The 10,947-nt window shown below is 38.9% G+C and overlaps 1 long non-coding RNA gene across 1 annotated transcript; it reads right to left on the bottom strand.

Annotated features, from left to right (window-relative positions):
* Positions 1–5,051: 5,051 nt before the first annotated feature.
* Positions 5,052–6,094, bottom strand: LOC131890215 (uncharacterized). The gene is made up of 3 exons (XR_009374280.1): positions 5,981–6,094; positions 5,353–5,525; positions 5,052–5,286 (listed from the first exon to the last, which is right to left on the bottom strand). It is a non-coding gene; the product is annotated as an uncharacterized LOC131890215 (long non-coding RNA).
* Positions 6,095–10,947: the final 4,853 nt, after the last annotated feature.

The raw sequence follows: 10,947 nt of genomic DNA, 5'->3' as shown, positions 1-10,947 counted from the left end.
GTTGTGGTGTAGATGTTGCTGATATAACCTATCAAACTAATGTCATGTTGGAGATGTTTCAAGTATTTATGCGCTTTCCCTCCCTTACTTGTCTTGTCTCGTCTCCTCTCATCTCACGCGGTTTTTTCTTGGTCTCAATTCTCGCACACAAAAAACTGAGACACTTGCATGCCCACTGTAAAACACACCTTTCTCACTTTTTCAGTTTATGAGCGTGACAATTGATACGGATAATCATATTAAGTTGTTAGTTGTCATGATTCTGAATGAAAGAAGGATACTGAACAACGTTGTATGGAGGAGACTTCAGCTGGAGTCTTGAATGATCAGCTCACTCAACTCCTTTCATCTGATCCATCTTTGATTCTTGGACACAAAAAGTGAGACACTTGCATGAGATGGGCGAGACGATTGTGCAAGACAGTCAATAAGGGGAGGAGAGACTTGTGAGACAACTAAAAGCAACCGTTACAAAACGAGTGAATTGCTTACCGTAAAACACTCCTTTTTCTCTCCTTCAGCTTGTGGACGTGACAAATAAAACAAGTAATTATCTTATTAAGTTATAATACTAAAAGAAAGAAAGAAGAATTATTGAAGTATCAAGTACAGCGCAGGCTTATTCTGGATTTGGTGTCAAACCTTCTCCTGCTTGTCCAAGACCACAAAATCTGAGAATTACCCGGGAACCACGGAAGGACTAGCAAGCAAACCCAAGCTATCATGGAAAAGGCGCCAAACAAATTCTCTGGTGAGTCTATCAAACTTTGCATCGGTGCTCAAATTCGAACCAAATAGGGGAATATGGCTTATCATCCTCCTAGCATGCATGGTTTCCGCAATTACCCAACTGATTGAACATATAGAACAGATTATTGAGATTACTAGAGAGACATGAGTCAGTTGATTTAGTCTAGCTTGACTTTGCCAAGGCCTTTGACACTGTAAATCATAGCCTTTTAGTTAAAAGACTCCATGAGATTGGGATTCAGGGCTAGGTGCTCCATTGGTTAAGAAGTTCCAATTGTGGTACGAGGTATTAAGTTGAGGTCTAGGGATTCCTGAATGACATACATGATTTTAAGTGGGATGTTCCTCATTGCTCTACTTCAAAAGCTTATTAGTAGTAACGTCAGTAGGTCTTCCTGTGTTGATGATATAAAAATAGGTTATGGTAGGAATGGTCAAAATAATTGTTCTTAATGGATAAAAATCAGCCAAAATAATTTCCGAAAACGCAAAAATAAATGAAAGAAGTGAAAGAAAGTTTTTTGTTCAGTTATTCAAGTTTAATAGTGTTTTTAAGGTTAACTTTGCTTGATTATTGTTTTTCAAGATATTCTTGCTCTTTATATTGACTCCTGGCTTTTCATCAGCAAAAAATTAAGCTTTTGTGATGACTCAGTGAAAAGTATTATTTCTCTTAAAAAGACCAATAAAAAACTGGAAATTAAACTATGAATGATCCAATTGTAGTCGAAGGGAAATTGGTAACCCTCTCACTTTTGGACGTGTAAACTTCAAATTTCTGCCCTTTGTCTGGTCTGTTGTAAAAGGAAGCACTGTCATTGTATAAAGTTATCTACTCACCAATGGTTTGAGGAAAGATACCGAAAGGCTCACCCATTTCCCTCAGCCTCTTGTCAGTCATCAGTAGGTCCTTGGTTTTGAATTTGAAACCTTCAAAATCCTTCCTTCCCCCGCCCTCAAAGAATGAACCTTGAGAAGAAACAGCTGCAGGACCATGTTCTGGAAAATGACTACTGGATGGCAGTACCCCAAAGGTCAACGACCAAATTCGAATAGGCATTGTTAAGTAGCTTGCAGGACCACATAATCTTCTGTTTTATAAAAAAAATGCGATTGCAAAACTAGTTTCTGTTTGTGCTCTGGGACTCGTACTACGGTACATTTTCTACTCATTTTGAGATAACTGCATTGATTGTGGCAAAAAGTAATGACCATTTAAATTGCTTACATGGTTGAGTGATTCAAAAAATTCTTGACAATCCGTCGAGGGTTGACATGTGTGGTTTTTATATTCAGGGGCCTGCGCCTAAATTATAATAAAAATCATTATTATTTATAAACTGTACACAGACAGAAGTCTCGAATGGAATGATTCAAGTCATAAAAATGTGATTACACAATGACTTGAAAGTAAATCTGATCAGAAATTGAGTTTGATTTTCCTGATTGATGATATTCAGTTATTGAGGGTTGATGTGGAGTAAGAAGTAAGTTATCTAGGTTCTCCTTGAATTTGGGAAATTATTTTTTTTTCATTTTATATAAATTAATGTGTTGTATTAGCTTGACTGGAAATGAAAGGCAAAACAATTCTTTAAGTTGCAATGGAAAACTCAAAACGCCAAGGATTGCAATTTCCTTTGCCATACCAGCCTAAATGAATTCTCATTCAAGGTCTTTTGGCGCCAACAGTAATATTGTTAAGGAAACCAAAATCAAGAAATAGGTTAGGTGTGTAGAAATCTAGCAAAGGAGACTTATGAACCCAAAAGGGCTTTACTTCTTACTTGCCAGCTTGTACATTATTTGTTAATAAACTTTGATGAGTTGTTCAAATTTATCAGATATGTTACATTCAAGTCTTTCTACGAGCTTCAGATCAGTAAACCTATGCTTTCAGGTCTATTTTGCTCAAGAGTATGAAGAAGAGAGCTAAAAATATGTCCATTCATATGTCCTTTATGTCTTAGGCAAAGAGTTGTGAAGAAAACTACACTTGGCTAATTAAAATAAATCCATGAAGACATGTAGAGATATTTGGATTTATTTGCCAATGAATTTGCAATTTTGGCTTCTTTCTTACCATCTTTGCGCAGGACCCGGGATATTATAACCTCACATTACCGCCTTTGACGGACTGTCAAGAAAACTGTTGGATCGCTCAACCTTGTAAGCAAACTAAAAGTTCATTATCTTTTTGCTAGAACTAATCCAGTCGTCTCATAATTGAGTGGAAAATGTAGTACGAGTCCCATAGCACAAATAAAAACTAGTTTTGCAATCACACTTTAATAAAACCGAAGATTATGTGGTCCCATAAGCTACTTAATGATATTCCTGTCTGAATTTAGCCGTTGACCTTTGGGGTACCGTCATCTAGTGGCTATTCTTCAGGACTTAACCCTGCAGCTGTTTCTTCTCAAGGTTCATTGCTTGATCATTTGGAGTCTCAAATATTAGTGAAAAGGGTCTATTGAAAAACCTTACACACAACAATGAATGATTGAGTTTTAGTCCAATAAAGATTGGCAACCCTCTGCATTGTGGACATTTGAAGACTAACTCCTGTAGTCCCGGATGTTTCTTCGCCTTGGTCCGGTCTGCCGTTATGGGGTTCGCCGTTTTTGCATGAAGTACGTACTCCACTTAGTAATGCTTCAAGCATGAACACCAAAAGGCTCGAACACTTCCCTCAACCTCTTGTCAGTCTTCAACAGGCCTTTTGCTTTGGTTCTGACCTCAAGATTTTGCTTATTTACATTTTTGAACATTATTTGGGCGACAAACGATGAGAGGGTTAGCAATCGCCACTAGGCAATGGAAGTTAGAAATACGTAGAGGACTAGCCCTCAAGTAAGATCCCTTGTAATACGGTGTGCCCCAATGTGCTTGACAGTGTTATATTCTAGTCACCGATATCAATTTACATTTACCACTACTCATTTTCCTTTCTTATAAATACCTCCATAAACGATTAATGAATATCTAGTCAACAGCCACCATCCGGTATTAATACACGGCACAGCCTGTAGTACCTTCCCCCAGACGACTGAGGACGCGAATGCGGAACTTGGGCCCAGAAGAGGCATGATGCGTGGGGGATGGCCATTGTTGCAGCGGTGATTGGGCCAGGTCAACCGTGGGGTGTCTGAGGCGCTGGGGGCGACATCAATGCCTGGATGGTTGGGAGGACCGGTGGATTTGGTGACCCGGATAGAGGATGGATCTAAGTCGAACCCTGCAACATCTAGTCGGCAAATCAATCAACTCTAGTCATATATACGTTTATTTTTCCCCTACTGCCAACCCTGCCTCCCTACCCCGGATTAAAGATTTAAAAAAACAAGCCCAGGATTCAAATAAGGATGGAAATCAACTTCAAAGATGCTTTGTATTGTTATGGCATACCGAGGTATCATCGACAATTTGTTAAGTTGGACACAAATATTCTACTAATAGTATGCTCTGATTCCAATGGATGAGCATCTGAGCAGTAATCAAAGACTAAACTTTCATAACAGCCTCAGGTATTGTCAATGCAACAACTCTAACTTATATATTCTGCTTTCCCATCTCTTCTCTTTGTTCGTGGAATAATGCAATATCGCCCTGGAGGTAATCTCAATCGCTCATTCCGCTCTGTCAATTTGTTGAAGCCTTCTGTGTTTGCCACCTGATTTAAAGGCATCCATATTTGAGTTGGGCATGGTGATATGAATCGAAAGTGTTAGAAAATGTGTACTAAATGTCTCTGTTTGGCTGAACGAGACAATCATGGTGCATTGGTTATCATTTCCGCTACTAGAACTGGGTTCTTTCAAATTGATGTAGAATTGATGGTTCATCTCAAATGACTCTGGCAAAATACATGATAAGTTGAAGTAATTTTTCTTAGCGAAAAAGGTCTTACTCATTCCCTGTTCTCGGCGGGTTTGGTTACATTTTCTTGCCAGTCTCCTGAATAATGGAAAACGTCATACTGACGATCTCTATCTTCATCATTCATGTAGTTGGGGAAGAAATCTTTAACTTCAAATATGTCGAAATATGTAAGGAACATCTCCATCGTGATGTCCCAGGTACCCTTTTCTGCCGAGTGGTACGCGGTGTCGACGGGATTTTTTTGGTCATCCACAGTTGTATAACCAATTTCATTGCTAAAAAAAATCCAGAAAATCTTAGTCATCTAGATACGACAGCGTCGCTTCCCATTCTACATACTTATTAGAGCGCTCTCATTGGAGAGCATTTGTTGTGAAAAATTCGGGAAGATGTTACTTTTGGAATAAACGAGACAAAGGTTGAATATGAATGTTGCGCAAATTTATTCTGGATTGTGGATGTCAAGGAATCAATCAAGTCAAACGGTTCTCATGTCATGGTCAAACACCAATTGCTACCACTTGATTTCTGTCTTGTTCTGGAATATTTTGCAGCCTTGTGCACCGACTTCGGCTGCCAGTCTTCTTATAACAATAGATGGTTGGATCAGTTTGGCAACAACTTCCTCTGTACCAGCCACACCTTTCGCCTTCCCTGCATATTGGAAGAAAAGCTTGCTCGATAGGGTTCCAATTTTGAAACTATTTAAAGAAATCTTACACTGAGCATTGGGCTGGTTGGCAAAGTTTCGATCCGTTCCTCCAATTGTTGCACACCAGGTTGGGTCGACATTGCGAGGTTTCGCTACAAGCTTGTCCCTGTTTGATTTTGGTATCATTTTGAGCCGACACCATGGCGATGGCCAATGCTAGGAAAATGGCTTGCATCTGCATCTGGAAAGTGCTCGTACATGTTCAGTGGCTAGGCTAATTCTAAAAAACTGGTATCAGTTCACACAGATTGATCAAGGGGTTTATTTATGTGTATTAGTATATTCTTTGGAGGCATGGGCACCTTGGTATTATGTTACACCATTTTGAAATCCTGTAACTACACCGGTGACATTTTGTGGCTGGGCTAATTCTAAAAAGCTTGGTGTTATGTTACACCATTTGAAATCATGTAACTTTACTTGTGACATTTTGAGATTTTGAGATCGAGATCGATACATAGTTCAGTAACTGAGTGGGGTTTAGATTTGAACATAATATACCCGGGTAACAAAATGTGCGTATAAGTGCTTGAAAACAGAGAAATTAATCATTGAAGCAAAAACATTCTGTCAACTTATAAAATAACCAGAAAAAAGCACTTGTTGAAAAATATTTTCTTTTGTTGAAAATCGCACCTTGCAATCAAATTATTTTGATGAAAACGGGAAGTTCTTTTTCCGATCGTTACAAATGCCAACTTGATTTTGTTCAGGTGGTTGTGTTACCTTCTTGCTTGTGTTGAAAATGAGTTATGCCTGCTTCTAATTAGCAGAAATAAAGCTTTTATACCAAATTGAAACTGGAGGGGGGGAGGATTTTCTGAGATAAACAGTTGTTCAGGAATGAGCTTCAAAGAAATGTTATCAATTTTTCATGAAAGGCTGCCTTTGGTTCTTCCAATTGCAATGGAGGATCATTGATTAGCATCTGGCGAATGCAGAAATTACAGCCATATTTTGTACATGTCATCTGTCCTTGTACAACATTGCGTGCAGAGCTCTTGCGTCGAAGGAAAAGTTTTAAATTCTAATTATTGGGCCAAATGTTTGCAATACATCCTAATTTGTAGTGAGTTAAGTTAACTTGAGCAAATTTTTCATCCTTATGCACAATTTGTGCTCGCTCGCAATACAAAACTGCTTGGACATTCCTATTGATGAATGTATCTCAACATTGTTTTTTTTCTTCATATGTTTCAAGGACTTCTTCGTAAAACACGATGGTACCCCCTAGACTGGCCAAGCGCACTATACGCTGTTGATGGGACCATCATTTGGATATCCTGAGCAATCAGCAGTGGTCATTTGCATTGAGAACTCAAAAAAGTAACAAAAATCAATATTCCTACAAAAATGAAAGTGACAACGCCTGAAGACAATGCAATATTTTCTTGCTGAACCTTAATGCTTTATAGGGATCAGTTCAGGCACTCCCTAGGGTTAATAATGAGTAAATGACAAATTGAACGACTTGCCTTACAAATTGAGTGATTGTGATTAAAGATTTTGGCGATGAATTTGATATTAGACGACACAAGAAATTACTTTCAAAAATCTGTTTCTAAATTATGTAGCAAACACCTTTTTTTAGAACGTTTTATTTTCTTGTATTAGTGGACTCGTGTTGTAATTATTATTACCGTTGGATCGCATCTACAATCTTCATGTTCACAACATGTAGTACTTTTTGCATCGCTTTGGAACCTTCAAAACTTTTCGGACGGTCTGAAACGGAAATGTAATATATTACCTGTATTCTTGGATACGGCCTTCTCTTCTCGACTCATCTTGTGTTTGTCATCTGGGGGTAGAAGGGAATTGATTTTTTTTTGTTATATTTGACGTTAAGACACTGTTTTGATAGTTTAATTAGAAATCGCCACTCCAAAAGAATGAATTGGTACACGCAAGCAAACACGCAAAAAGATAATATAATGAGCACACCAAAAATGAAAAGGAGCACACAAACAACGAAAAAGAGCACGCCAAAAATGAAAAAGCGCACACCAAAAATGAATAGGAAAACACCATACGTGGAAAGTGGCACATGAAAAGTGTTTAAAGCACACTAAAAGTATGAATTGGCTTACTGAATTTAAAACTAGACTCACAAATTGCAAAAGAGGTCACTTTACTGTACCAAAGTAATACACTCGAACAGAGCACACAGAAAAGGGTTTGAAGCACACCAAACATTTTAGTGGCGCACCTAACAGTAAAAAGGCACACTTAACAATAAAAAGGCACATCAAAAGGCAAAGAGGCGCTCCAAAAAATGAAGAAACATAATGAAAAATAAAGCTAAACATGGATAATTTACAGCTGCTTGGGCCACAGGTGTTCGCCTTCCCAACCATAATTGCCAGTCATCACATTGGTCTTATCAAGTTCCTCAAAGCCCCTTCTATCAATCATCTATGAAACAGCAACTAGTAACACCAGGTGGCGCCAATTTCTTTAATAAATGCTACATTTCTATTGTATTTGGTCATTTTCTGTCTGTTACCAGACGGCCCTGAAGACTCCCAGAACCCTACCATATTTGGGCAGGTCGAACATGTCATTCCACTCTTGACTGGGTCTACCCCAAGAGCTGGATTGGGTCTAGGGACCCTGAGCTAGCCATGGACACACTTAGACGACAAGTTTGTGCCTCATCTAGCCAAAGCACTGAGCTGCTAGGTCCTTCCATAAACCACTTAAAATTATGGATTATCATTATGAAGAAACGAGCCCCAATGATGAGTAAAACAGTTTCAGTTGCATTTTTCACGTTCGAGAATAAAGAGTTCGTGAAAGATACCTAAGTCTTCTTAACTTATGAAGTTGTTTTTGGTGTATAAATTGATTAGAGTGTACATTGGGACTCGATCATCTTGGGTTTAGTTGATTAAGCTCACACCCTTCGATTTGTATTCATACGTCAGGAGAATTCAATCAATCCGGATCTTGGACCATACTACTGGAGGGCCGAATCCAAAACAACCTACCATCGTCAAATAAAGGTCCGATCAATCCAACACATTTTGCTCTCAAAGAATTATTTAGAATCGATCCTCTCACCTGCTTAGTTCTAGATCTTAGAGTAAGGGGTTCGGAAACATTTTGGCGCAGTCGAGCAAAGTGTGTCATTTCGCATTCGGAAGGCTCGAAATCAAAGATTAAAGACGCAGAACCAAGAAATTTCTCAACCAAGAGGAGATTCGAGAGCATTCTCAAGGAGAGGTTACTTTGGAAGTCCAAACGAAAGAGAGAATGTCCACGGGCGTTTTTAATTTGAACAAGTCCCAAATCTATTACAACCATCTGATTTGAGAAAGAAATTACCAGTACCAACATTCACGGGAGCTGAAGATTTTGACATGTGGCTCTCTAGGTTTGATAATTTGGTACATAATGATACGAGGCTAAGTTCGTCTGCCAAGTTACTTGAGTTGACTGCAGCCCTAGACCGAGAGCCTAAATCCCAGGTGGAACATGTAACAGCAGGACGTATTTCAGATTCGTGTTACATGGTACCAGAAAACTTCTTGAGGACTATCATGGTGGGGAAGATAGAAGACGACGACGATTTTGTGCTAGATTCGAAGAAATAAGGCCGTTGCGCTCTCTGAATGCCTCAGATATTCGAGCTTTGCATGCCAAATTAGCAGGGATTTGTGAAATGCTGGAAGAAACTCGTGAAAAAAAAAGCGCTAACAAATACTCATTCACAAAATTTTAATCTAGCTATCTCAAAATTGGGACCGTTTGTGAACGATTTTTCAATTTGGTGCGTAGACAAAGGTCACCACAATTGCCTTTCCTCCCTAAATGAATGGCTTTCAAGACTATTACAATCGACTTCTAGGGTCGAGATGTTTACTGCCGGAAATCAGAGGAATAGCTCAGCAACGAAGAATTTCACGTCGCATCACATGAGCAAAAGCAAGAGTTATACTACTCGAAATCAAAAAGCAAGATACGATTATTCGAGCTCTAGTTCATGCAGTGAAGCATCTTTGGTTGGGTGTACAGGTTTGGGAAAGCCCTGGAAATGCAGAGTGTGCAAAGGCATAGAATTTCATATATTGGAAACTTCCAGACTTCCTTAAATTGACTCAGGTGGAGAGATTTCGAATTTTGAAGGACAATTACGGTTGCCTACCTTTTCTTAAACCAACACAATTAAGTATTGTCGCTCGAAATCAATATGTGAGCATTGCAAGATGACCAGTCTTCACACTTTATTGCATTCCGATCAATTAAAGAAGCAAAAGTCTTCATTCAAAAAGAAGAAGAATTTTGTTGCCATTTCTGCTGAGAGCTTAATAAAAAAAACATTTGACACTGACATTTCAAAATCTTCACCAAATCTACTCCTGGGTTGCTGCGAGTAACATGGCTCTGAATGGAATGAAATTCCGCTCAATGACATTTGGGTCGACGCCATTAGACACTCCACTATTAGAAAGGTAAGGACATTGAGCAGGTCTCATCCATGAAGGATTTAGGTGTAGTCCTCCAAAATAATGGAAAGTTCGATGAGCATATCCAGTTGAAAGTTGGTAAGGCTTTTCAAACATGTGGTTGGATATATCGTACGTTTAAGTCCAGAGATAGTGTTACGATGCTAACTCTCGATTGTTCAGCCACATCTTGAATATGCCTCTCCCATTTGGGCTCCAATTAGTTCAAAAGGTTTGCAAAAGCTCGAGCAGGTCCAAAGATGTTTTTCTGGGAACATTGAGGATGTGAGAGAGCTCTCGTATTGGGAAAGGTTAGAAAGGTTGGGATTGTACAGTATTCAGAGAAGGTACGAAAGGTATCTGATATTGTACGTTTTCAAAAGCATTCATGAGCTTTGTCCCAACCCAGGATTTAGGGTCAATTGTAGTGACCGTAGAGGCTTAACCTGCGTTTTGAGAGCACCTTCAAGGTCTCAAGAATCCAGGCTAGTTAAAACAATGAAGTTCAACTCTTTTCTTTCTCGGGCTCCTTCATTGTTCAATTTGCTGCCCCCAAATACTCGTAGGGCTTATGTACTGTAGGCGTTGATCCAATAGCAGGATTTAAGTCAGACTTGGATACGTGAATTGCTTAGATTCCAATCCCGGTAGCGGTAAGGAAGTCCGCAAAAAAAAAAAATTAAAAAAAATAAAGACGCAAATAAACTTCAAAGATGCTTTGTATTGTTATGGCATACTGAGGTATCTTCGGCAATTTGTTAATTTGTTAAGCTGGACATAAATATTCTACTAACAGTATGCTCTGATTACAATGGATGAGCATCTGAGCAGTAATCAAAGACTGAACTTTCATAACAACCTCAGGTATTGTCAATGCAACAACTCTAACTTGACCCCCCCCCCTCCCCCAAGTGCAGACATAAGTCAGGGGCGCCAATGACTCATTAAAATAATGAAAACACAATTTTTCGGCCCCAAACAAAATCAGCCAAAAGAAGCCTAAAATGCATAGAAGATGTGAAAACGGACTAAAGATGCCAATGATGCAAATAGAGGTTCAGGATGCAAAAAGATGCCCTTAAGGGCCCAGGATGCAAATAAATGTTATTTGCATAAGTTTGAGAACAATAGTCATGACTCAAGATATTACTCTTT

This window comes from Tigriopus californicus, chromosome 11, assembly GCF_007210705.1.
Source record: "Tigriopus californicus strain San Diego chromosome 11, Tcal_SD_v2.1, whole genome shotgun sequence".
NCBI classification, from domain to species: domain Eukaryota; kingdom Metazoa; phylum Arthropoda; class Copepoda; order Harpacticoida; family Harpacticidae; genus Tigriopus; species Tigriopus californicus.
The sequence above is the reverse complement of the archived record's forward strand: the minus strand, read 5'-3'. Positions and strand labels throughout refer to the sequence as shown.